Source organism: Rhinopithecus bieti, unplaced genomic scaffold, assembly GCF_001698545.2.
Source record: "Rhinopithecus bieti isolate Rb0 unplaced genomic scaffold, ASM169854v2 scaffold_8893, whole genome shotgun sequence".
Lineage (NCBI taxonomy): Eukaryota > Metazoa > Chordata > Mammalia > Primates > Cercopithecidae > Rhinopithecus > Rhinopithecus bieti.
The window spans coordinates 174,125-202,016 of NW_016806133.1; the positions used below are offsets into that span (position 1 = coordinate 174,125).

Consider the following 27,892-nt stretch of genomic DNA (forward strand, 5'->3'; position numbering starts at 1 on the left):
CCAGGTGAGGCGATGCCTCGCCCTGCTTCAGCTCTCGCTGGTCAGGCTGCAGCAGCTGACCAGCACCGATTGTCCGGCACTCCCTAGTGAGATGACCCCAGTACCTCAGTTGAAAATGCAGAAATCACCGGTCTTCTGTGTCGCTCGCGCTGGGAGTTGGAGACTGGAGCTGTTCCTATTCGGCCATATTGCTCCGCCCCTCTCTTCTACTTTCTTAATCTAGCTAGCAATATATCAATCTTGTTTACTCATTAGAAAAACTAACAGCTTCATTGATCTTTTGTATGGATTTTTGTTTCTCAATTTCATTAAGTTATTCTCTAATTTTAGTTATTTAGCATGCTAGCTTTGGGTTTCGTTTGTTCTTTCTTATTCTAGTTCCTCTAGGTATAAAGTTAGATTGTTAATTTGAGATTTTTCAAACTGAATTTTGTTTTTTTAAGACAAAGTTTCACTCCTGTCACCCAGACTGGAGTGCATGGAGTGCAGTGGTGTGATCTTGGTGCACTGCAACCTCCACTTTCCAGGCTCAAGCGATTCTCCTGCCTTAGCCTTCTAAGTAGCTGGGACTACAGGGACATGCCACCACACTCAGCTAATTCTTTTGCGTTTTTTTGTAGAGACAGCATTTCACTATATTGTCCAGGCTGGTCTTGAATTCCTGGGCTCAAGCAATCTGCCTTTCTCGGCCTCCCAAAGTGCTGAAGTTACAGACGTGAGCCACTGCACCTGGCCCAAGATCTTTTGAACTTCTTGATGAAGTTTGAAAGCACTATAAACTTTCCTCTTAACTCTGCTTTAGCTGCATCCCAAATTGACCATATGACTGAGCATATGGTCAATCTTATAATATGTTCCAAGTGTGCAGATGACAAAACTGTACATTATGTGATTTTGGGATGGAATATTCTAGAGATGTCTATTAGGTCCAACTGATCAAATGTCAAGTATAAGCCCAGAGTTTCCTTGTTAGTTTTCTGCCTCAATGATATCTCTAACACTGTCAGTGAGGTGTTGAAATCTCTCACTATTATGGTGTGGCTGTCTGAGTCTTTTCAAAGATAAAAGAAGAAGTTGTTTTATGAATCTGGGTACTGCAACATTAGGTACATATATATTTAGGATAGTTAAGTCTTCTTGTTGAGTTGAACCCTTTATCATTATGAAACTCCCTTCTTTGTCTTTCTTAATTGTTTTTGGTTTAAATTCTGTTTTTGTGTGAGTGTGTGTATGTGTGTGTGGCATAAGAATAGCAAACCTTGCTCTTTTTCGTTTGCATGGTAGATCTTTCTCCGTCCCTTCACCTTGAGCCTGTGTATGTCATTACATGTGAGATGGCTCTCTTGAAGACAGCAGAAGTTGGTCTTGTCTTTTTATCCAGCTTGCTACTCTATGCCTTTTAAGTGGTGTGTTTCAACTGTTTACATTCAGAATTAGTATTGATATGTAAGATTTTGATCCTGTCATCATGTTGGTAGCATGTTGTTTTGTAGACTTGATTGTATGTGTTTTATGGTGTTTGTGGGCTTAAGTGTGTTTTTGTGGTAGCAGGTGTTATTCTTCTGTTTTCATGTTTAGAAGGAAATGTTAATACTTTATTGCAAAGAAACTTTTAGTGTTGATTGAAATTGTAACATTATTTATATAAAGTTGTATCTGTTATTCACATTTACAGTACAGTAATATGTATATATTTTTTATTTTAAAATGTGTGATTAATAATATTCAATCAAATAATTTTTTTCTTTAAACAATATTATTTTAAAAATAATTCTAGGTATTTTCATAGTTACATATTTGAACTAGGTAGACCTAATTATTGTAGTCAATATTCTGGTTTCTGAAAAAGGTAAAACTGAGTTAGAAGAACTGCTTTAGCCGGCTTATTCCTGAATGTGTTACATGTAAGGCCAGACAGATATTAGAACTTAGGAGGCAGGTTATATAACTTGATGCTTTTTCAAACTGAAATTTAAAAGTATATTTAAAACTTTTATATAGTGGATGTGGGAGAAATATTTTTTCTAAGCAGTTAGAACAGATACAGAATTATGTATTCATTCATTAATACTATTCAAAATATTAGTCAAACTAGTTTCTATTTTCTCTAGTTCTTATCTTTCTCTCTTCTTTTATAATTTTTAAATGTGGAGATATTATAGAATTATAGAATTACAAGATGACTTCTTAGAAGGAATAGTAGTATAAGTTTTCCAATTTAGCAAGCTAATTTGTTTATTCCCCCAAAGCAGACCTAGATCTGACTTTTTTTAGTTTTAGAATCTCAGCTGATTTTATTGATATCTAATTCATTGAAATTACCTGTAAGCAGGGGAAAAAATATCCTAAAAGGTAAGGTGGTGTAGTAAGGGCTATTTTGCCTTTTGACTTGGCTCCACCTACCTTAATGAGTAAATTTATTCCAGTGATGCTTTCTAACCACTAGAAATAAGTGTTGTAGGCAACCACCTGGCTAGTTTGCCCATCGATCTAGCTCTAGATAAAAGTTACCGGTTTCATTTTTACTCCTTATCTAAATCTCTTCTTCTAAATTATGTTTTGCTTTGTTCTTTCGATCTCTGTTTACATTTTGCTGTTTCATTGCATGATTTTGCTGTAAGTCATATTAAATCTTTTGTGGAGAGTGATAAAGTATAAAACAAATAAACATTTGCCGTTTTAATCCCTCTTGCATTTCGCTTTTGTTTTTATCTCTTCCATCGACCCCATAGTTATCAGGATTCTGACGAGATGATGGCCAGAATATACATCCCTGTTGCCCTGATATCTACTTCAAACACTAACCCAACCACCAACTACGTCTCCAGTGGGGGACAGGTGCTTGAACTGAAGAGTTTGTGACCCTGCAAGACCCTGACCCTGTCAAGCTGGAAGCTTAGGATGATTCTCACTTCTGGGCCTGGAGGTTGGCCTGGGCTAAGGATTTGAACTCTTTTATTCCTAAAGAGATATTGGACATCTAGGACTTGTGGATCCTCAAGAGGAAAAGCCATACCAGCCCACACATGCGATTTTTTAAAGGTATTCAATGTATTTTTAATAAGTGAACAAAGGAGGGAAGAAATATAGGAGGGAAGAGAGGAAGAATTAATTTTTTAATTAAAAAATCAAATTCTGAGATGACTTGTTTTAAAAAGACTAAAGCCTATCTTTCTGACCACTACTATCAGCTCATTTTCAATAACCTTCCCCTACACTCTCCCCTCTGTCTCTGGGGCAGAGTGGCAGTCATGTCCCACAAAGAATTTCTCCACACATCCATTTTAGGAGGACTTGCTAATCTTTAAGCCTTCTCCCTCTGCCTATGAAAGCAGTAATCAAGTTCTTCTTGAAGTTTGCTGAAGAGATTGAGGACTCTCCAGTTTTTACATTCCTGTTTGTCAACAGTAGTACTTCCTACCACTTACAGGTTTTCATCACTCTCAGGTACTTTATTAACTCAGTATGAGAATAGACTGATGGGTATGCAAAGGAAATCAAAGCCTATGGGCTGTGAAGAGGAGTCCCTTTGAAAGAACTGCTCTACTGGATCCCGATAGGCTATGATTTCCTGGATCCCGATAGGCTGTGATTTACTGGATCCTGATAGGCTGTGTGTGTGTGTATATATATACACAAACATGCATATACAAATACACACATATATGTGTGTATATATGTATACACCACACACACATATCTATCTATACAGACAAACCACACACACACACATATATATAGACATACAGAGAGAGAGAGAAAGTGCAAGAGAGAGGAGACAGAGACAAACAGAAAGAGAGAGAGTGTGAGAGAGCGCCATCCATGGGAAAGCTTCTTGTGTAATAAAACTGTTACAGTAGACTGATGACTACTAGAATAATCACAATGAAAGAAAATACTTTTTAAGGAAGACTCAGGGAGATTCTATTACAGATTGACAGACACTCCTGAAACTTAAAAGTATAATTTTTAAATTTATAAATTGAGCAGATGAATTAAGGAGAGATAATTCACTACAGAGATTAGAATTAGCAGCCTGGAGGGTCAAGTGCAAGACACATTTCAAAACATAGAAAAATACAAAGAGAATAAAATCTTGAGGAAAAAGACAAGAGATTTGGAGGACAGCATCAAGAGTTCTACAATCTGGATAACAGGGATTCCAAAAGGAGAAAAAGGAATAGATAGAAGAGAAGATAACAATTAAATAATGAATGGGAAAAATAACACTGGATTGAAAAAAAGACTTGTGTATTGCAGATTGAAAGTGCCCAGGCAGGATTGATTGTCATAACTGAGTGTTGGAGGTGAGAGAGAAAGAGACAAAACAGGCTGATGGATACAGGCTTTTCATTCTGTTGACAGTCTTAACTCTAAAAAATTACATTGTGTTTTTGTCATGTGATGGAGAAACTTTGATGTCGCCTGATAACACCACCCTTGGGTTGCACTTTAATTTTTCATGTGACATGTCAGCCCTGTTCCATTGGCTACCGCATCAACTGTCATTATCTAGTGGATGAAAAAGTTGTTACATGTAAGTAAAACTGCCACAGAAGGAGAGTGGCTCCTGTTAGGTGAATTCTTCTGAACTGCTATGCACTTTTGTGAGTTTGGATGTATACACAAACTTGACCTGAGATCTAGGTTCGGGGTTGGGAAATGTGAGCATGAATTTCTTTGCAATTAGGGAGAATTTAGCAAGTCAGAAACAATCTGGAAAGGAAGGGCGGGATGGTATGAAGCTTGGTTTTGTATCCAGTAAAAACTCCCACAGGAGGTTGTTTCAAAGAGAATAATAGAAGTTAATGTCTAATGCTCGGTTTGAAATTGCATTTCTGTGCCATACACATTTTGACTCTGTTCCTCCCTCATTTTCAGTAAAATCTGCCATACTTATGATTATTACTTCATGTATTTTAAACAGAAAGAGGATTAATACAAGAAAAGAGGAGCTTAGAAAATAATTGGATATTTAAAAGAATAACTAGAGAGATTGAAGAAAGAGGTCTAAGTTAGGCCTTTAGAAATGTCTTGAGGGAAAATGCACAGCTGCCTCACTAGGGGAGCCACTACCTCACGAGAAACCTCCACTGTCACTGAACATGCCTCTTAATCCATGGAATGAAGAATGGACACTGGAATGCTGACATAGGAAGATCTTATAATTCCATGACCTTCCTTCCCAGCGATGATAGCTAAAGTCGGGAATGTAGTGGTCACAGTATTTCTCTACCTTACCTTAATTTGCTTTTAGACTACAGCACCTGGAAGATAATTAGTGTAAAATCTGAGAGAGGCAATCTAGAGAATGAAGCACAGGGCTGATTTTCACAGGACCAGTGAAGCAGGAAAGAGAGAGATCTATTGTGGGTCAGGAAGATAATTCATGAACTGAATAAATTAGGGGGAAGCAGGACCTGGGGTCAGAATGATGTAGACCCCAGATCTGATCTAGGTGACAATTGTCTTTTGGAGACTTCAATTGTGTTTAGGTGCTTTAGGGTGACTTAGGGACAGGTGGGTGACTCATGGCATGACTAAGCCACTTCGATCCCAACTAGTGATAGATATTGAAAATCTAAAATCACCTCCTATTCCCTTGGACCTAAGTATCTTCAATTAAGCTCTTTAAAATTTAATTCCCCAATTGACTGAAGTGGCACTAAGAGAAAAGCGGACCTGATTTGCTATCCTGCTTGTCAATACTTGTGAAACTAACTTAAATAGTTTCATTTAATTCAATATCACAAAGCTGTTATTGTTTAAAACTTGATGGTAAAAATCATGTGCACTGTACTGTATGCAGTATTATAGCTGCAGGCTATAAATGATATTTTATATTTATAGAATTTATTAGGAGACAGTGACGGTCTATGTATGACTATAGTTAGAAAGTAGCAGGCAAACAACAAAATGTACTAGGAAAGGGAGGGTGGACATAGACTGTCCCTGTTTCAGTGTGATTGTACAGTCTAGTTCAACAGACAGGATAATCTGTAAGAATTAGCTGAACATTAGCCCCACTGAAGTAACTTAACCTTAGCCCTTCCATTTTATTGTTCCACATTGTTTATGGTCTTAAAAATTTTAAGCTTTCATCATATGAAAAAAGGCATGAAGAATGCAAACATAAATGTACTAATAGTATGCTACAGACTTTCTTATGTAGAATTTGTTTTATGGGTTGAATTGTGTCTCGCCAAAATTCATATGTTGAAGTCCTAACCCCTAATAGCTAATAATGTGAGCTTATTTGAAAACAGGGTCTTTGTCAATTTAATTAGTTAAGATGAGGTCATTAGGGTGGGCCCTAATCCAATATGACTGTTGTCCTCATTTAAAAAAGGAAACATGGACACAGACATGCACACAGAGAGAACCCTACCTGAAATAAAGGCAGAGATTGGGGTAATGTATCTACAAGTCGAAGAACACAAAAAATGACCAACAACCACCAGAAACTAGGGGAGAGGCATGGAACAGGCTCTCTCTCACAGCCTTCAGAAGGAACCAAGCCTACTGATGCTTCGATCTCAGACTTCCAGCCTTCAGAACTGTGAGCCAATAGAGTTTGGTTGTTTATGCCAACATTTGTGATACTTTGTTATGGCAGTCTGAGGAAACTAATACCAAGTATAGGACTTTTTGAAAGTATATAAAGAATACTAAATTGATAAAGTAAAAATTAAAAAGAATGAACATAATGCCATCATGTATACTCTGCATACACCCAGGGACCAATTCATTACACATCACCTTTCCAGATGGTAGAAACTTTGGCCACAAATTTCAATATGACTGGACCAGCTGTAAGAAATTCTATAATGTTATAAATCAATTTTAAGAGTAATTAAAAAGTATATTTAGCCTCTTAGGAGTGATATGAAAAGTTTTGATTAGAAATGAAGCATTTGGAGGCAATTCTCACGGAAGGAATCTGAGGCAATAAAGGAAGACGAATCAGAAGTGGAAGGTTATTGTCATTTTGAAAAGTATAAATGGGCATATTGCTTCACCCCTTATCTAAAATGTCCCCTGTGGTATCATAATAAAAATATAATCAACTTGAAAGTAGTGTCTAGAATGAAAATTACCTGGACTCTTTACATTTAGATTTTCATGTGAGATTGGATTTGTTTCCTCCAAGTAGATATCAAAAGTAGGCTGCTTCTCACTAGTAGTGGTTCTCACTAATCCTCTAAGAAAGTAGTGGTTCTCACCAATCCTATAAGAAAGGGGAAATTTCAGAAGTAAGAAAGTATTTTAACTTTCCTTATCACACAAGAAAGCCATGCTTATATATTTTCTTCTTTGGAAAATTTACATGCTGGTAAAAATTACCATTTCAGTACTGTCAATAAAGGCTTATGTCTAAGTAGGAAATTGCTACATACAGAACAATATTAGGACTATTTGCTGTAATTCTAAGAAACAAACCAAGAACTCTTGGGTAATTTGAACTAGAACTGAAAAAATCCTTTGAAGTGTAATTTAAGTATTTGTATAAAAATAGCTAGTAGTAGCTATCATCTGTGGAATGTTTACCTTGAGCCGATAACTGTTTTAATGCCTTTTTCACTTATCTTACATATGAGATTTTCACAAGGACCCGATGGGACATGTATGTGAAAAGCTTTGGAAACTTGAAAGTTGCAAAGTTACGTGGAGTCCAATTTTAGGACGAGAGTCCTCTGCTCACCAAAGCACATACCACAGGTTGTATTCAGAAGTTTGAATGTCTTAATCCACTCATAAATATTATTATTAAAGAAACTCAATAGTTTTTAATATATTAGAAATTAATGGTGGTAAACAATGAGAACTGGAATGGTCTTCTGGTTGGGAATAAGACTTGAAGATAGTATTTTGCTGACATTGAGGCAGGTGGGGTCCTCCGGTATATAATACTATAAGACTCATTTGCCCTGTAGGTGTATTCCTTTAGATGAAAGGTAGGAAATCACAAGGTATAATGTGTGCAGAATATAGTAATTTTGAGTAGTTATTTGTTAAAAAAATATTGTTACGTTTACATTTGTGTTTGCTAAAACAAAAATGAGGTACTCAGCATAATTATTTTGAGATTTATCGAAGTCGATACATGTATCAGTAGCTCATTTCTTTTTATTGCTGAATAGTATTCCACTGTAAGGATAGACCACAATTATTATATTCATACCCTGTTGATGGACATTTGGATTGTTTCTAGTTTTTGGCTAACAAATAAAGCTGCTGTAAGCATTTATGTGCAAGTATTTATGTGAACATATGCCTTTATTTCTTTTGAATATATATTCAGTATTGGAATTACTGGGTTACATGGTATGTGTATATTTAATTTAAGAAACTGTCCTGGCCAGGAGCGGTGGCTCACGCCTGTAATTTCAGCACCTTGGGGGGCCAACGAGGGTGGATCACGAGGTCAGGTGTTTGAGACCAGCCAGGACACCAGAGTGAAACCCCGTCTCTACTGAAAATACAAAAAATTAGCCAGGCACCTGTAATCCCAGCTACTTGGGATGCTGAGTCAGGAGAATTGCTTGAACCCAGGAGGCAGAGTTGCCGTGAGCTGAGATCGTGCCACTGCACTCCCATCTGGGTGGCAGTGCGAGACTCCGTCTCAAAAAAAGAAAAAAAAACTGTCCTACTGTTTTTCAAAGTAGTTCTGACAACTTATATTTCCATCAATAGACTTTCAGTTGCTCAATGCCCCTGCAAATACTTGGTATGGATTTTAATTTTAGACATTCTAAGAGGTGATTAGTAGTATCATATTATGATTTTAATTTGCATTTCCCTAATGATGGATGATGTTGAGTATTGTTCATGTGCTTGCCTACCATCAGTAAATTGTCTTTTTCAAAGTATCTATTCAAATCATCCACCCATTTTGAAAACTTGTTGTTATCTTCTTCTTGTGTTATTATAGCTCTTTATGCATTCTGGATAGAAGTTCTTAATCCAGTATGAAATTTCCAGATATTTCCTCCCAATGTGTGGTTTTGTCTTTTCATTCTTTTCACAGTATCTTTTGCTGAGCAGAAATTCTTCACTTTGTTGAAGTCTAATTTATTATTATTTTATGAATGGTGCTTTTGATATCTTATCTAAAAAATATGTACCTAACCCAAGGCACAGAAATTTTGTCCTAAGTTTTATTTTAGAAATGTTATAGTTTGAAATTTTACATTTATAGATATGATCCATTCCAGTGTTAGCTTTTGTATATGGTATGAAGTATGGATTGAAGATTTTTTTTTTTGGTGTATAAATATACAATTGTTCTAATAAAATCTGTTAAAAAGACTATCCTTTCTCTACTGAATTGTGTATGAAGCTTTGTGAAAAATCAATTTACTATATATGGATTGATTTATTTCTAGACTCTCTTTTCTATTCCATTGATTCATTTATCTACCTTGAGTTAACAGTTTTGTCTCAGTTATGGTAGTTTTGTAAAAAATCTTGAAGTAAGGTAAAAAACTGTGTTCCTTTTCAAAGTTATTTTGTTATTTTAGGTCCTTTGCATTTCTAAGTGAATTTTAGAATCGCTTATCAACTTCCATAAAAACCTGCTGGGATTTTGATTGTGTTGAATCTTTACATCAATTTTGGAAGAATGCCAACTTAACTAAATTTAGTTTCCTGATCTACAGAGATGTTGTATCTCTCCATTCACTTAGGGCTTCTTTAATTTATCTCTTCAATACTTGGTAGTTTTCAGTATTAGGTCTTGTGTATACTTTAACAAATATATTCCTAAGCAGTCCATATTTTTATATTATTATAATGGTATTATAAAAAAAGTTGCTGTTTCTAACTGTTGCTAGTATATAGAAATACAGTTGATATTTTGAACACTGATCTTTTATCCTGGAACTTTGCAAACTCAGTTTTAGCAGCTACACAGATTTTCTTTATAGATTTATTATCAGAACATCTGAAAATGACTAGACATGCCTATGAGTAATGGGATTGTGAGGGAAATTTGGAGTGATTATTATGTTTTTAACTTGTATTGCTAGATTGTTTGTGGTGTCATTAATGAGAATTCAAAATATAGAATTAAGAGTATGTTTTGCCAGAAGAAATGTGATTAAATTCAATGCTGGATATGTTGAGTGCTAGGTTCCCATGAGAATACAATGGAAATGTTTAGCAGGCAGTCAGATCCATGTGCTGGGAGCTATCAGAAATGAAGATACACATTTGGGAGTCATCACCAAGAATGGTGGTCTGCTATGTAGAAATATATAAAGTAAAAAGCAAAAGAAGAGAGTCAAGGATAGAACTCTGGGGAGCATCATTTTTAATTTAGGATGGAGAGACTTGGGTATTTTCATGGGCTGACAGAAAAGAGAGGAAATTAGTTTAGAGGAAAACTCTTCAGTTTCCTCTTCTATAGCACTTTTGTTTTTTCGGAATCACTAATATCTATTTCAATTAAGTGAAGGTATATTGAATGAAATGGCATTTCTAAAATTGCAAATCTGAAGGATCGATTCCAGATGATTGTGAGTCTGCCTGTACGTTAAAATGTTTTAAAAAGCTTTTTAGCCCAGGCACGGTGGCTCACATCTGTAATCCCAGCACTTTGGGAGGCCGAGGTGGGAAGATCACCTGAGGTCAGGAGTTCAAGACCAGCCCTGGCCAATATGGCAAAATCCCATCTCTACTAAAAATACAAAAATTAGTCAGGTGTGGTGGCGTATGCCTGTAATCTCAGCTACTTGCAAGGCTGAGGCAGGAGAATTGCTTGAACCCCGGAGGGAGAGGTTGCAGTGAGCAGAGATCGTGCCACTGTGCTCCAGCCTGTGTGACAGAGCGCGACTCTATCTCAAGGGAAAAAAAAAAAAGGAAATTCAACATTATTAGAGTTCTTATAAAATAAACATAATTCCTTAGTGATATCATTTTTCTTTACTATGGCAAATTGCCTTTTGTTCCTGTGCCTGTCTTCTTAAAGGGAGGATGGTTGAAAACACACCTTTAATTTTGTTTCTACTTTAATGTCTTTGCCTTAGGAAAGTTATAATCTCTTTCTGTGTGTGAATGATGTGAGAACGGATAGTGAGATGATCCTGGCACAAAGTGGTTCTCACTACTTACAAGTTGGCTTTGCCTGTGATCTGCAGCATATGTGGGAAGATGCCTGCTGCTCTCAGAAGTAATCACGCATTGTAGGGTGCTTAAGATGAGGGACTTAGATTTACATAGATGCAGGAAGTCATTCCAAAGTGGGCTGCATGGGAGTCTTCCTCTTAGGATATCAGGGTGTGCTGAATACTGCAGGGGGTTATATTTTACAAGCATGGACTGCCTGGGTCCTGCAAAGGTCAGATTCCATGAAGCTAGACTTTGGTGCCTGTTCTGTGGAGAAGGGTATAGAAAACTCTCAAAGCACACTTTGCCTTAGTTCAAAGTCCAGTTGTTTTGTGGGCAGCAGGTCTGCTCCCATTTTAATATTGTGATATTCATTCAGTTCTCATGTTTCTCTTTCTTACCAATGTATTTGTCTCCTCTGACATTGGTTTGTATGCTACATATGGCCTGGGACAACCTCAGCCTTCCCTAGCTCAGCTTTGGGCATTGAGATGTCACTCATTTCCTGAGCCAACATGGCATTGCAGAGACTAAAGTAGGAGATTCTAGTGCAGCAATCAGTGGAGGACAAGACAGTTTTGCTGCTAAAAGCCATAAAATTGTACAAGCCCCCACTAGACACTGAATTGTAGCTTTATTCTACATTGTTGGCTCTCTCCATGCAATTGGGTTTCTACTTGTCTCAATTACATTGGTCCCTGCTAGTACTGGAGCTTAGTCCTGAATCCTTATGTACTCTGATGGGCCTCAGAAAATGCCTAGTTTGGGCCTATCTTTTGCAACTTGCTAGCTTTCTCCTTACTATTTATGGCTGAAAACAATCTCCCATTTTCTGGGGCACCTGATGGAGTCTGTTACTAAAGAATGATGATTCAGAATCCTGACCCCGTCCTCTCCCCTACATCACCCTAGCCTTGCATTTAAAATGACCACTGCCTGGACTCTTCTGCTGCTGGGCCCACCTGCTCCACTCTTCATTGGATATAGGCATCATTGAATGTCAGACGAATTTGTCACACACTTCTGGAGACTGATTACTCCTCCTGGTCTGTTTTCTCCAACCCTGATGCTGTCCATTCCTAGTTTTGTCTCTTTATCCCTTCCTCTCTCCTCTCCTCGACAGGTCCCTTGTTTGAGCCAGCCTGAATAATGACATTCTTCCTCAGTCTTGACCTTTTCCTTGGTCTCTATCAGGCTTTACTTTCATTCTTGTCTTGCCAAATAAAAGCACATAAAAGCTTTGCATTGTAATTGGAGAAGGAAGAAAGACAAATGACTAGGTAAATTTGGAGAGCCAGATGCTGTAGAGCCCAGCAGGTGTGGAATGGAAGGGAAAATAATAGAGAAACAGGTGACCAGCATTTATCAGGAGAAACTAATAGGAAAGAGGATCTACAACAATACTGATAGCCTCAGGTGACTATATATTCAACAATGAACAAGGTAGTGCAATAGAGTGAACTTAAAACTTAACCTAAGAGTGTAAATATGATCTCATAGGCACTATCGAGAATTGATACCATGAACTAGTGGTAATGGAACAGTGTCTCCACTAAAGCCAGTCTTAGTTTGGGTGATGTCGCTAGCTATTTTTGTGACCACCCTGATTTTTTTCCTTTGAAAATGAATGTGACTAAATTTTACCTCTAAGTGCCTTTCTAGTTCTGATATTTTATGAGCATTGTCCACAGCCCCTTCTCACAACTGAGCCAGTACAGTATCAGTTTAGCCAAGTGATTTTTTAAAAGGCTTTATAGGTGCAAATGTTTCAGAAATGGAAAACAAATTATGGTTGTTGGGGATGATGGTATATGAAACCAGCCACCTAAATTGTAAAACAGTAGTTATTGCTCTGTAGTATTTAACTTCTGGTTTCATAAATATCACAACATTTTGGCATCCAGTTTATGAAAGGTCTACCACCACCAAGTGAATTTGTGCTGCTGTTCTCCACTCTGGGGAGTTTTATTTTATTCCATGTGATACTTCCGAAAGGTTCCTAAGAGATATTTGAGTGAAACCTTTTTATTGCACAGAGGTCATGGGAAGGTGCTGGTCATAGATAAAGGAAACATTAAGGATAAGAGGCATTTTCTAGTGATGGAAGCAAAAACCTTACTCCAGCCAGACATTTGAGAGAAAGGAACATTAAAGAGTTGATCTTTCAGTTCTGACACCATGAGGTCTATAAGCTGAAATGCAAGCTTCAACCATTTGAATCCCGGCTCTGCTTTAATGATTTTGAGTAAAGTATTAATGGCTCTGAACCTCCGTTTTCTTATATATAAAATGAGGACAATGTTACATATTACCTGGGCTGATTTTAGGACTCAAAGAGATAGCATATGGAGTATTACTTTTGTATATAGGAAATTACAAAATGTGACTTTTATCATTGTTATTTATTATTGTTTATGAAGCATCCAGACTGGAGATTATTCAGTAAGAAGTATACCTATACAGGCTGGAATGAGTTCCTCACTTCAACTTACACAAGGTATCCAGGTTCTAATCTTCAATTAGACTTCAAAATGTAATATTATAACATTTGACTTCTGAAAAATTAAGAAAAATGTGGTTCACAAATAAAAGGGGCCCAGGCACAGTGGTTCATGCCTGTAACCCCAGCACTTTGAGAGGCTGAGGTGGGCAGATCACGAGGTCAAGAGATCGAGACCATCCCGGCCAACATGGCGAAACCCTGTCTCTACTAAAAAAATACAGAAATTAGCTGGGTGTGGTAGCTGGGCATGTGGAGTAGTCCCAGCTACTCAGGAGGCTGAGCCAGGAGAATTGCTTGAACCTGGGAGGCAGAGCTTGCAGTGAGCTGAGATCGCGCCACTGCACTCCAGCCTGGCGACAGAGCAAGACTGTCTCAAAATAATAATAATAATAAATAAATAAAAATAAAAATAAAATAAGTAAAAAATAAATAAATGTAAAGAACAAGAATATTTTGACATTCAAAGTAGTAAACAGCTAAACCATCTAAATAGACTCCAAGAATGGAATATATTTTAATATCTTTCCAGTATGCGAAGCAACTTCTCAGTCGCATGCTCTAGCTACGATGTTCTTTGTAAAATCACAACAAAAATTAATAGGAACATTTCTATTTAAAAAACTCCTATTTATTGAACAGTGAGCTGCCACTACTGAGCTTTTAATTTGCCCTGCCACCTACTTTTTATTTGTAAACGGAATAGATAATTAATAAAATTGGTAAAAACATCTATTTGGACAAATGATGCTTATGAATACACATATGCTAAGTCGTAGCTATATATCCTTCTTATATAGAAAGTGAGAAATCCCAGCAGCATATGTGGAATATTAACTCTTGAGAAGGAAATACTTGGGTTGTTTTCTAATCTATTGCTTAGCTTGGGAAAAAAATAAAAATGACTTAGAATTATTTAATATGTTATAGTTATTTACAGATATGCAATAAATCCGTATTTATAGATGTTGAAAAGCATGTTTTATGTGATTGGACTACTATCCAGTTTTCTTTCCATCGATGATGAAACTAAGAAAAGGAGTAAATCATTTTTCTTTAAATGTGCAAGTGACATTTCTATTTAGATTTATTTTTTCCTCAGTAAAGGGTTTCTTCAGCATTCAGGGGAATTATAACAGCAGTAAGTGTGATTAATTTTTGGCAGATTCTCTCCCTGACCACCTATGTCTGTTAGGCATCTTATCTACCTAACTTCCATATTCCTCTCTACTTCATTGATCTCTGTTATGCTGTCAAATTATTCTAGAAGTTTCTGGAGGGCAGGAGCTTATGGAGTTTTGAATCCCTCCTATTTAACATGACATGAGCTCCATATAATGAATTCAACGAACAGTTGCAAAAATGAGCAGAACCAGGATCTTGGAGGAGAGGCAGGAGGAGTATGCAGGTCCCTGGTGGGATACTGTTAACAGACATGAGATCAGAATTTCCGTTTGGATGAGATGTACTGGGAAAGGAGGTATTTGAGAATCTTAAAGTACCCCAAATGGCCTGGGTTAGGGTTTAGGCCCAACTTAATCCATTTTCAAAACTCTGCTAAGGCTGGAGTGGTCTGGGAGAAATAGAAGATAAATTAGTTCAACCTTTCTCCGTAAGGAAAGCACTGCCCCCTGGAGGTTATTCTGGAAATTGTCAGCATGTTTTCTGGTTGTGAAAAGATTGGGTAGGTGATTGTGGGAGGGGTGTGTTACGATTGTTAGGTAGTAAAGTAGGATCCAGGCATTTTAGATGTCCTGTCATGTGTGGATGTGGAAGAGCCCTGAAGAGTAAATAGATATGCTGTAACCTGTACAACTCTCATGTTAGCCTAGAAATGAACTCCATCTGACATATAAATACAAAGTGTTTACAACATGCAAATTAAAGAGTATAGCATTTTGTTTTGTTCGGCAATTTACCAAAAGTTATTTGTCATTTCGGAAAATCATGTCACTGATTGCAGACTGCAATGTTGGACATGCAATTGAGCAGTTGACATGACACACCTGTTAATTTGCATGGGTACCAGTTTGCAAACCATGACAGTTTGCCTGTCATACCCGGTGATGAGTGGTTCTTTGTACTGGTGCAGGCCATCAGCTCACTATAATACATTTTCCAGTGTAAGTCAAGTCTAAGTGCTTACATAATGAAATATATAATATATATTTATTTGCTAGGGCTGCCATAACAAAATACTACCGACTGCATGGTTGAAACAGAAAATTATATTTCTCACAGTTTTCGAAGCTGGAAGTCCAAAATCAAGGTGCCTGCAGAGTTGATTTCCTCTAAGGCTTCTCTCCTTGGCTTATAGATGGCCACCCTCTCATTGTGTGTTCACATGGCTGTCTCTGTTCATGCACGTGTCTGGTGCCTCTCTGTCTCTGTCCTAATCCCGGTTTTTGTAAGGATACCCATCATATTGGGTTAGGGTTAAGCTACCCACCTTAAATACCCCATTTTAATATACCTCTTTAAAGACCTTATCATCAAATGTGGGCACACTCTGGATACTTAGGGTTAGAGCTTCAACTTATTCATTTTTTAGTGGGGAGGTGTCATAATTCAGCCAAAATATATGGCTTCTTATAAATTAGTATTCATTTATTTCTTCTTTATGGTAAACTTAGAGTGCTAGATTGCGTTTTTTGTGTGAAGGTAGGTTATATAATTCCAAGATTCCATTACAGAATCTCTTTGCTGGAAATAGGTTTCATTCTTTTTCAGTTTTTAGAAAGCTAATGAAGTGCATATACCTGATATGGTTTGGCTGTGTCCTCACTTAAATCTCATCTTAAACTGTAGTTCCCATAATCCTCACATAGTCCTCCCGGTGGGAGGTAATTGATCATGGGGATGGTTACCTTCATGCTGTTCTTGTGATAGTGAGTTCTCATGAGGTCTGATGGCTTTATAAGGGACTTTTCCTCTTTTGTTTGGCACTTCTTCCTGTCATCATGTGAAGAAGGACTTGTTTGTTTCCCCTTCCACCATGATTGTAAGTTTCCTAAGGCCTCTCCAGCCATGCTGAGCTATGTGTCCATGAAACCTCTTACCTTTATAAGTTACCCATTCTTGAGTATCTTTATTGGCAGTGTGAGAATGGACTAATACAATACCTAAGATAATGTAACACTCAGTGGAATATGGGAGCACTCTGTAACCAAACACATTGAATTTGCTGTAGCAAATATTTACGAGTAGGTGGGATAAATAGAATAAATTTTCCCCATCAGTTCAGCTGAGGAGATGCAGTCATGTGAGGCTTGGCACCAAACTTAGATAAAAGTTTTCAGTTTTCAGAGCTTATTGGGCTTTAGAATTACAGAGATGAAACTGTGAAAAAAAGTATTATCGTTGTGTAGATGGAATATAGTGTCTAGGCAGTTCTTTTTAGAATAGTAAAAAAAGATATTAAAATATTTGGTGTAACAGAGGATTTTGGTTGTGATACAGTTAGGAACCATTGATACAATTGAAGAAACTCAGAGTTTTGAATTACCATACACAGTGAATCATTGACTGAGCTGTGACCTAGACCTAGGGTCTGAGATAGTTCTCTGAGGCGAGAACTCATTTGTAAAATATTGAAATGTACAAGTTGGGCTATTTATCTTTACTTCTTTTACAATAAGGGATTGCTTTCAGGGCCACTGGTGCTTTGTTGATATGAGAATGTTATTTAGTTCCCTAAAAAAAAAAAGGAAACATAAAGCAACAGTCAAAAAAGCCAGATGAGCTCTGCAGATTGTCAAAAGGAGGTTTTGTCCCTTTCCATTTTCCATAAAAGCCCAGCTGTGCCACCTTCTAAAACTGGAACTTGTTCATATGCTCACCAGGTGCCAGGGAATAAAAATCAGAAGTGGAGAAAGCTGAAACAAGATGTTTCACAAATAGAAAGAGAAAATGGAAATAGGGAAAGAGGTAAATGAAAAGGTAAAAGAGAAAAAACAATCTAGCCATATGGAAACACTTTGATGGGTAAATGCACTTAGAAGTTTATTAAGCAGGGTGAATTTATTGGATAAGAAACAGTCATTAATCCACTTAATTGTTTTAGTTGGGCTTGCTGCTCTTGGTTCATCCACTCCAAGTCTCTGGCTTATATTTTTACATTTAACAACATAGGAGCCAGAGCCAGTGAGTAAGGAAATTTGGAATAAACCTAGACCTATCAATTCTGAGTGCAGTTCTCCTTTTGCAAGGAAGATTGGGCTTAAGTGGATACTCTGAGAATAAAGAGAAAGGACATAACTGAGATTGTTTACAAGGGAGCGCCAGGGAGTTTAAGCCAGAATGGTGTGTTATACTAAGAAAGGGGTGAATTTTGGTGAATTTTCCTCAGTTGGGGTTGTTGGTTGTAAGCAACAGAAAGCTATTCAAACCAGGTTAAGTAAAGAGGGGTATTAACTAGGGGTATACAAGGCAGGACCTAATGCCAGAACATAATGCCAAGACTCATAAGGAGTCGAGAGCTGGAAATCCCAAGAATCGAAGCAGCAGTTTTCTCCATCTTGTTTTCTGTTCTAATTACAAGTAATTTGATGGGTCACCCAAAGGGCAGGATTATATGACCCACAGACCACTTGGTAGAGCTGTTGGAACTGATCTGTGAAGAGGCATGACTAAGGCAAGCCAATTGAAAATATGCCAGCTAAAAATACCATGGATGAGTCATTCTATTGATTATGTGGAAGATGGTGGGTCCAGAGCAGGTTGGCAGAAATACATCAAGACAACAAATTGGTGAAAACATAGTGCTTTGTTGCATTATCAAAGCATTTTAAGAAAAGATTGGGTATGGACTTAGTCAATTAAATTTATTATTATTTCATTGGATAATTAAAATAGATATTAATATTTTGAAAGGCAATTTTTCTAATTCCTTAATTTTTAGAATTCATTCAGCAAACACTTTTGGAACATCTTCCAGGTGCCAGTCACTGCTGGGATGTGGCATTTATCAGAATTGTTTAAGTCTTTGTTCTAGTGCAGCTTGCATTCCAGTGGGGGAATGCAGACCATAAGAGACAAAGACACGTGAAATATGAAGAATAATACATCAGGTTAAGGGAAATAATGAAAGAGGAATATGATTTTATCTATTTTCAGGGGAAGGCAGTAGTGATATGTAGAGTGATGATATAATTTATTGTCTAATGGGGATACTTGGAGTATGAAAGCAAGCACTATTGCGTAATATCTCTAGGATAACAGGCATCAGTTGGGACTTCCACGGGCAAGCTGTAATGCATGGTCCCCCTCCAGAGAGTGTGGCTTTTGAGCAGGGACCAGGAGACACCAGAGAGCAGGAGGTGCATTTATCTGAGGCAAAGCGGTCCAGGAAGACGGAATGCTTGAACCGTTGTGCCTGGACTGGGCATTGGATATTTGTAATTTTATAATTGTTAAAACAAGGAGAAGTTATCTCCATTGGTGAAATATGGAGATAACTTCATATTTGAAGTTATCCATGGCGTTGCCTTTTCTAGGAATGCCACTTCAAGGACGAGTCTTAGGAGGACCGTCTGGACTGCCCTGTTGGAGCGTGACCACTGATGCAGGTCATTGTTTGTAGGAGTAGAAGTCTTGCTGGTCAAATGGCAGCCTTTTCCAAACTATATTCGACAAGAGATGGCTTCATGAGGAGACTGCTTTTAAAAAGGCTGGGCTCAATTGTGGCTCTATTTTGAGAATCACTTTCTGTCTGGTGACTTGGCTTGACCAAATCATGATGGTTGCTGTGGGATAGCTGCTGCCTCTCTTTTCTGGGTGTTCCAATTCCTGTACAAGGGAGTCTCTGCTTCTAGGTGCCCTCAAACAGCTTTGGGTGCTCACCCTGCTGCTGTTGGGTGTCATGATTCATGTTATTGAGCACTCTGTGGCTGCTTTCCTGTTGCCTCCTGCTCTACACATACCCTGCTCAGCCCAGTAAGATCATATTCTGTCAAGAAACCCACTCTGGAGTTAGAAGACTGGGGATCCTAGCAGTTTGGCTCCTCCTCCTCCTCCTCTTCATCGTCATAAAACACCTGTGGGCACAAGCTATTGTGGCACGTGACAAAAACAGCAACATTTTCAGATTCATAGTCGTTATTCATGGGGCATGCGTTTACCACCTGTGAGATGGGTCTATGCTATTAGGTGGATCTGTGTGAAGTTACTTAGAGTCCATCATTTTGACTTACAGAAATCACAGTTTTCTGTAATTAGACCTAATATTTTTTAGGCAAAGAAAGGGAAGTTCAGGGGGAAACTTTTCAAATTCTGACATCTGGACTCAGAATCAGTATTTTAATGCAAGACAGTTGGCTCCTGAGTTCACCGTTATTCCACTGTGCCTCATAGACTAGATGCTGTATAAAGTAGATTAATTGGTTCTGTCTTTGGAAAGCTTTCAGGCTAGAAACACGAAGCAGAGAACTTCGTAGAACCTGTAAAATTCTGTGATCCTAAAAAACACTGACCCAGTGCTGGAATATCTGGAATAGAGGATGAGACCCTAACATCCAAGCTGTGAACATTAAGAAAGCACTGTGAGTTTGGGAATCAAGAAGGGAAATTAACAAAATAGTCAAATGAGGGTCTGGATAAGAAGAACTGCAAGGACAATGCTGTGGTCTGGACGTGAAACAGAAGTCTGCTAGAAGCTGAGCATTATTTCTCAATGAAGGTTCATTAAATCCCAAGTCTCCCAAGATGTCTAGAGATAAATAGGCTGGGAAACTGCCTTTTACTAGAATGGGACTGGAACCAGTCATAGGAATGAGACCAGGAACTAAGAAATCTCTCTTTGTGCTGCCACTGCCCCTTAAACACTGCTTCTCTTTTCTTCTAGATGTGTGCATCTCCTTTTTCCTCTATTTACAAACAACTTTCTCAGTTTATCCATGTACATAGTGGAAAATTATCACTCCAGGAAAGTCCCTGAATTCTAGTTGCCCACAAAGACTGATGAAAATTACTGCATCTCAGTTAGAAATTCCCTGGAGAGACAAGCGAATTGATCAGGATATGGTCAGAGGTAGGTTCTGTGACCTCTGGCTACGTATCAGGTGATGATATATGCACATACTCTCAGGAGGGGACTTGGTACAGGAGGCAAACTGACATGTTTGCTATAATTGGTATTAAGCCAAATTGGGAAGCTAGTGATTTTGTTTTCAGCTTCTGTTCTTTTCTGGTGTGTCTGAGGTCATTCAAGAATCGTCACAGCCTACCCCAATGTATTTGGCTGCCAACATTATCACCTCTTTGAAAATTATTTTTTTCTCTCATTAAGAAGTTTTATGGGTGATCATTTTGCAAAACTGACTTTTTCAGATTCTGTTTTTACCACCTGATGTGTAAGACACAGCATATGAGAGCTATTTGGAAACTAAAGCAGAAAACGAATGCCAAATCTCATGATCATAACTTTATAATGAGTTGAATGCCACCTGGATAACTTAGTAGAAAATGCTTCTTAAGATCTTTGTCTCAACTGTGCTTAGTCATCTTCTAGACTGTGGAACATCGCTTGATGATCTTTGCAAATTTCTATCAGAAATAAGAAACCCAAATGAAGGAATAAACTTAAAGTTGACAGCCCAGTTTCTGTGACCTCTCATTGACACTTCTTTGGAGTGTACGTCCTGTGCAGGCTGAACCTGGGCAGTCTTTGATCTATTTTGAACAGATGCCTGTAACAAAAAGTTAGCTGGGCTTTAGGGACAGCTAATGTCTCCACAGGCTGTAGAATGTTATTAGGGCTTGATTGCAATCTCCTGACATGATAGAACTGAATTAAAGAACAGGAACTGCCTGCTTGGCAGCTCTGAGAGCAATTGGAAAGCTCAGAGAAGGCACAAGCATTAAGGAAGAAAGAACGCTGACAGAAGCTGGGCAGGGAGACAGAGTTCTTTAATTCAAAGGAGTGGATGTTAATTAATTTATTTTGGGTGAGGGAGATCTGATTTCTAAGCTAGACTACAAGCTGTTGCCAGTGTAGTTGAGGACAATGTCCTAACAGCTGTAGGAATATCATGCGTCATCTGGGTGGCTGACCTCATATCATATCCATCTTCCTGTGTCCAGATTTACCATGCACTGGCAGTTGGACCTGAGCAACTCATTTTTCTTACCCTTCAATGTTACTTTTTTTCTTGTTGTTGTTGTTGTTGTTGTTGTTTTCCTTCAATGTTACTTTTGTTTTATGTGCCTGTCTAGTTGCTTATCTCTGCTTCTAGCTTTTCCAAAAATTTCCCTGGAGCCCCAAAACTATCCATGGCAAGTGAAAAGAAAAACAAACATAAATGAATTGGAAATTGTCACTCCTGCTAGAATGGCAGGATTTTAAATACATAAGTCTTAGCTTCCTATACTTTTAAGATAGGTCAAATGCTATCCAGAAAAAAAGGCTAGGCATTAAAATACACTAAAGAAAATGTCAGGCTTATGTGTGTCCTGATTTCCTGTCTGGTCTTCTGCTCTTTTCACTGCTGAAAATTATTTTCCCTCAATTCCATTGTTTCACCTAACAAAGGACATGTCTAATGATGTCCTCCCACATGCGGTTCTACAGAGGCATTTATTATAGTAATTAATTTTTCAAGGCAAAAAAGAGTGTGATGTATTATGAAATACAAACAGAACTGAATGAAGGTTTTTGAGTGATCTTCCAAAGTATTTTGGTGGAGTGGAAAGAACACTATCTTTGGGTATAGAAAATTTGGTTGAAGCAAGTCACTTAAAAATTTAAGCAATCTTGTACATATTTGTTAAAAGTCATCAATCTGTGGCATTAAAAGGGTGAATTTTAATGTATGTAAATTATACCTATGTGACTAGAAAAACCTAAGGAACAGCTATGTTTTGTTCATTAAATATAAAAAGAATACATGCTCATTTGAAAATACAGAAAAGTACAAAAAAGTAAAACCTAACCATAACACTGCAACCACAGGTAATCACATATTTATTTTCTGAGCACAGTGGGGTGAATTAATTGTATTTTACTGTTTATGGAAAAATATCATTTCTGGTCCATGGAAATCCCCCTGTTGTCCTTCATTCTTTTTTCTCGCTCCTGTTTCTCTCCTCTATTTTACATACACCTACTGGATATACTTTGACTTACATTACCCTTGTAGAATATGTGGCATTGCTTCATGCATGAATCTGTTTTTATTCTATGTAAATGATATGTTATTACCTATAGAACCCATTCTATTTTGAAATCATTTTATTCAATACTAAGTATTAAGGATTTATCTGGGTTTGTGTACATTTAGTTTATTGAGTCCCATTTCTACAAAACATTTTACAAATATGTTGTTTGCCAGGTTCCCACAACCCACACAATATTGAAACAAGTATCCTCCTCATACATGTCCCCTCATGGTTCTGTGAGACAACTTCTTTGGGTTACACACCCAGGAGTGGGATTGCTGGGTCGTGGAACCAGAATGTCTACATCAGTGTACATGCCCATCAGTAATTTGGGAAGATTCTCCATTCTCTGACACTTAGGTATTTAATTAGCTTTCTCTGTATTAAAATAGAAAGTTTCCTTTTATATAATTTACTTTTAAAGCTATTTTACTATGGACATTTCTTCATGTTTTAAAACAGCATTCTAATGTCTATATTTAAGGCTAGACATTCATTATTGTACTGCCATCATTTGTTTTACTGAGATCCTTTCTGTTATATTTAGGTAAAACATACTTCTAATATAGAACACAGATAAGACTACAGTAAAGCACCATAATTATCAAATTAATAATTAAATAATTCACTGATACTTGGACATGAATAGGGATCCACTTTCCACTAATCTTGGAACGTTTCTAAGTATAACTCTTTAGTTAGAAGAAACTAATGAAATGTTGAATGAAGTAAGATAAATGATTCAATAAATAAAATGATGAACTGACAAGAAATGAAAACTTGACTTCCAGAGCAATTATGTATTATGACAGTCATGTTGTTGTGCATATATTTGGTCAATGGAAGTAAAAAACAACTATGAGGAATATCATGTCTCTTATGCAGAGGGAGACCAAACATAATTGCCAAGACTCATTAGCCAGAATTACCTTAGAATAGAATAGAATTGTAAAAATAAAATCCTTCAGTTTTAGCAATATGCTTACTTTTCGTATGCTAAACCTCCCTGCAGGTTTCCTTATGCAGTTTAGGGGACTTAAGCCAATATTCACATTCCATTCCATTCCATAGTGATTCAATATTTTTAGGTGTTTGATGTACATATTGATTATTCATACTTTCTCTTATGCCATCTCTGATACAAATCTTTAAGGGCTAGGATGATAGTTTTAGATAATCAATGATTTTCCAGAAATTGACTTTGGAGAATTCAATATTGACATGTTGAACGAGATATCTCTATGAAGAAAGATTTGCTTTATCATACACAAATTAAATAGATTCATATGCTTAGATTAAGAATTGTTCTTTAAAAGAGTCTTTAACATTTAACTTCAAAATTTTCTATTATATAGAATACAAAGTGATATATATAAAAGGAATTCTAAAAACCTAAGTGTATGAAACAAACAAGATGATGGTGTTAATTGTAATTCCTTTCTAAAATGTAACTCTCTGCACTTGTTTGAAATGTAGACTTTTATGGGGGATGAGAAATTTCTGAAAAAGATGAAATAAACTTCCATGAAAATATTACTTTTTGATAATAGGATATAATTTGCTATGCACTGTGCTTTGCATCAGAATAATATAATTTATTTATGAGGGACAATTACATTCCTTAAGAAGGGAGCTGAAAGCAGACTATCGACTAGGAAATAGCTCATTCTTTTGCTGTGTAGTTACTTGGAACAAAGAGAATTATTTTCTCTGAAGAAACACTATTTTTAGAATTTCACCGTTTTGCACACAAATGATTCAAGGTAGGCTTACAAACTTTTGGAGGTTAAAATATTCAAGTTCAAATAGTTCTGTGTTGGTATTTGAACTGCACGCTGACCTGAAGAGGAAAAAGCTGAGCAGGCCACTTGTTGGGTGGGCGAGAATTGACTTTGTTCATATGCATATGGGCAGGGCCAAGGGCAATGCTATGTACATAAGATGTGCTTAAAACATGTCTGCTGAATAAATTAATGGGTTGAGAAATTAATTGCGATTGTAAAGGGAAAAGTGAAAGAATAAAGATGAAGATTGATTTTCTAACTTTTTGAAAGGTTACTGGCATTCAACTTCAAGTCAAATGCTCCATTTATATAGGACACAGACTGGCAGGAATAACATAATAACTAGGACTAATTTTATCTCGTGGTGCCTCACTTTCACCAATCTTGAAAATGAGTATGTTAATATTTATCTTCTATCTTTATTTTTCCTATGTCTCCTTTCCTCAAGTTGTTTCATAACATAATTTATTTTTACGTTGCTATATAAACTACCTCATACGCATTTTTGTAGGCTTCTTTTAATCCATATTAGAATTGGGTAGAGTAAATCTGAATATAAATAATCATAGCTGTTTTGTTTTAAATCAGTTCCCCTATAAGTAAACCTTCATAAACTCTTTGTAAACAAATATTTGTAAACATATATGAAAGGTCATTATTAACACTCTCTCTGCGTATTACTTACTACATTTTAAGTAAAATATAAGGTTAGTTCCCCCATTGTAAGTCCACAGCTAATGTGATCCTGGAGATCTTCATTCTGTTGGTCCACGTTGGTGTTAGTATGTGACTCAAACATTTAGTACCAGTTTTCCCATCTGTAAAATGTGTGTTTCATAATTTGCTATTATCAGGAATACTATGAGACTAAATAAAGTGACAGGCATTGTTCTTTGTCGATTTCACCTATTTGTTCTTTTCCATCCTCACCCCTGCCAGAAGGGATTTCCCCCACAATAAAACGTTGTATTTATGCTGTGAGATGTGGTCAGTATCGGCAAGACTTGAGCCTGTTCCTGTATAGGGGTGAGTGGAGCCTGATGTAGTGGCTTTGGTCCACAGAGCGGCAACAAAATGGAGTTTAGGCCCTGGCAGTTGGGCAGAGAGGCAGAGAGGCAGAGAAGGAAGAGGGTAACAGGGAGAAGGAAATCCTGAATGCTTTCCCAAGGCTGGTTTTATTGGAGAGAAAGATGACCCTATGGAGATCACAAAGAAAGGAATGGCCCAGCATCTGGATCCCAGTATGTTCCTGATGATATGCTAAGAATGTGCAGAAATAAATAAAATTATTTATTTCTGGTTCATCTGGATGTTGCATGACACTAAATAAAGACTACATATGTATGAATATTGTGGCATATGCCCATGTTTCAGTGAATCTAAGATGCCATCAGCTGAAAGATGCATCCTTTTTTAATGAACCACTAAGAAAAGAAAAAACCCTACTAACTTAACCATGAGGCAGTATTTTATTGTCACTTGAAATTTTTATTTTAAACATGTGCAAAAAAGCTCTTCTGAATGTATTTATACATAGATTTCCCTCATTTGTCACTCTTGAGCCTATATATAAAGGCAAATAAACATAAAGTAAATTGATTCAATGTTCCTAAATGTATTCATATTCAGTCTCAATTTTCTGAATCACTTTTCCACTTAGATATTGATATGTGTGCTATTTCCCTCAAAGTTGTTGGTTCTTCCTGCAATCGAGGGCATTGATGATGTATCATTTCTTAAAATTGTGCTTTGTTATTGTCTCTGGAATCTTCTTCAACGCCAGTGACACCCAGTCTAAGCTTTAATGTGCAGGCAATAACAACTATTTCATGACTGTCACTGACTGATCTGAGGATCAGGTGCACACCAGTTTCAGAGATGTTAAACTGTGAAGACAAAATGCATGCTTTAGAACTGATAAAATGTGGGAATAAATACTCAACAGTGCTAAGATCCTCAGGATTCTCCTTTAAGTACCTGAATAGCATTCTAGATTGAGCTTTTCACGTGCGTGTGCTGGGGAACATATGTTGCAGGATTCCATAGCCTGGTGGAACAAATGATTCCTAAATTAAAATGGCTCTGAACTTTCAACTGACAGATGGCAGGAGCCTCAGGTTGCCCTACTCCAAAGCCTCCATGATTTCAGGAGAGGGAGAGTGCAGTGAGTCTCATATGGGAAACCACACAATATTCTGAGCCCAGCCCCATGTGGCAGGCTTTCCACATTTGGCTCATGCTTAGCAGTACCCAACACACCTGGAGCTGCCTAGAGATGACTTATGGATGTCAACTGCTGCCTCTGTCCCTTGCAAGGCTACAATGTCCATGCCAAGGGTGCTGTCTTCTAATGCTCCCAGGGATTGCTAATCCCCAGAGTGTCAGAGATATAGGAGTTTTCATACAGAAGTGGGGGCAATAGTCTTCTCCTCAACTCCTTGTCTTATTTTATTCTCTGGGTCCCAAAGCGTCAAGGCTTATTCCAAGAGTTTATAGAGACTTCCAAGAGGCTATAAATGTCCAGCTGCAATCTTAGGGCTTTAAACCATTCCAAGGTTCCAAGAGGGAGACAGATACAAAATATCATCTTCATTATTGACTTGCACCCCACCATCTGAACTCATCGATGCCCTTTTTGCTTCCCCGCCTGACCCTGACAAAATACAATAATACTGCCTCTGCCGTCCGTCTACCAATACTTCTTTTACCACAAATAGGAATGATACCCGTACATTGCAATTTGTGCAAAGCAAAGAGGCAGAGGAGGTATAATGATTCATGTCCTCTCATGCTTGTTTTTAGCCAACAGGAATGAACTTTTGCTCAATTTGTGCACACTTCCCCTTCTTTGTAATGAATTTAAGTTTATAAACTACTTAACAGCAAGCATTGTCTCAAATATCCTTTATGAATATTTTCTAATGGTGGGCAGTTAACATAATGAAATTTACTTAGTTTCTAGTGTGACTGATATATTCATACTATAAAATGTTCTATTTGTGGCCAGGCACAGTAGCTCACACCCATGATCCCAGCACTTTGGGAAACAGAGAAAATAAAAACCAAATCAGTGAGATTATTTTATAATTCCAAGTTTACATATGCAAAGATTTGGAAATTGTACTAACTTATTTTGCAAGAGGCGCTGCAGGGAGAAGAAGGTATCTTAATATTCTCCAAAAGCCCTCTCTTCAGTGTGTAATTGGAACTTTCTAGAGTTGACTGAAAGCCGTAGTTTCTTGGGTGATGTGCTTTTCCAGGCACAGAGCTCATAATCAATATTTCATCATGCTTTCTCTTCAGGGGAACTTTCCTCTCACTGGCCTCTTCTGGGTACCTCTCATTGGTC

At 37.4% G+C, this 27,892-nt stretch overlaps 1 protein-coding gene across 4 annotated transcripts in view; it reads left to right on the plus strand.

Annotated features, from left to right (window-relative positions):
- GRXCR1 (glutaredoxin and cysteine rich domain containing 1) overlaps positions 1-27,892 on the plus strand; it is a 304,122-nt gene that overhangs the window by 124,953 nt on the left and 151,277 nt on the right. The window contains exon 3 of one of the 4 annotated variants that reach the window (XR_001886163.1): positions 2,733-3,042. The exons of 2 other annotated variants lie outside the window; for them this stretch is intronic. The gene's annotated coding sequence lies outside the window, so the exon portion shown is untranslated. Of the gene's footprint in view, positions 1-2,732; positions 3,091-27,892 lie in introns of those variants that run through there. One more of the 4 variants, XR_001886162.1, reaches the window with a different exon arrangement.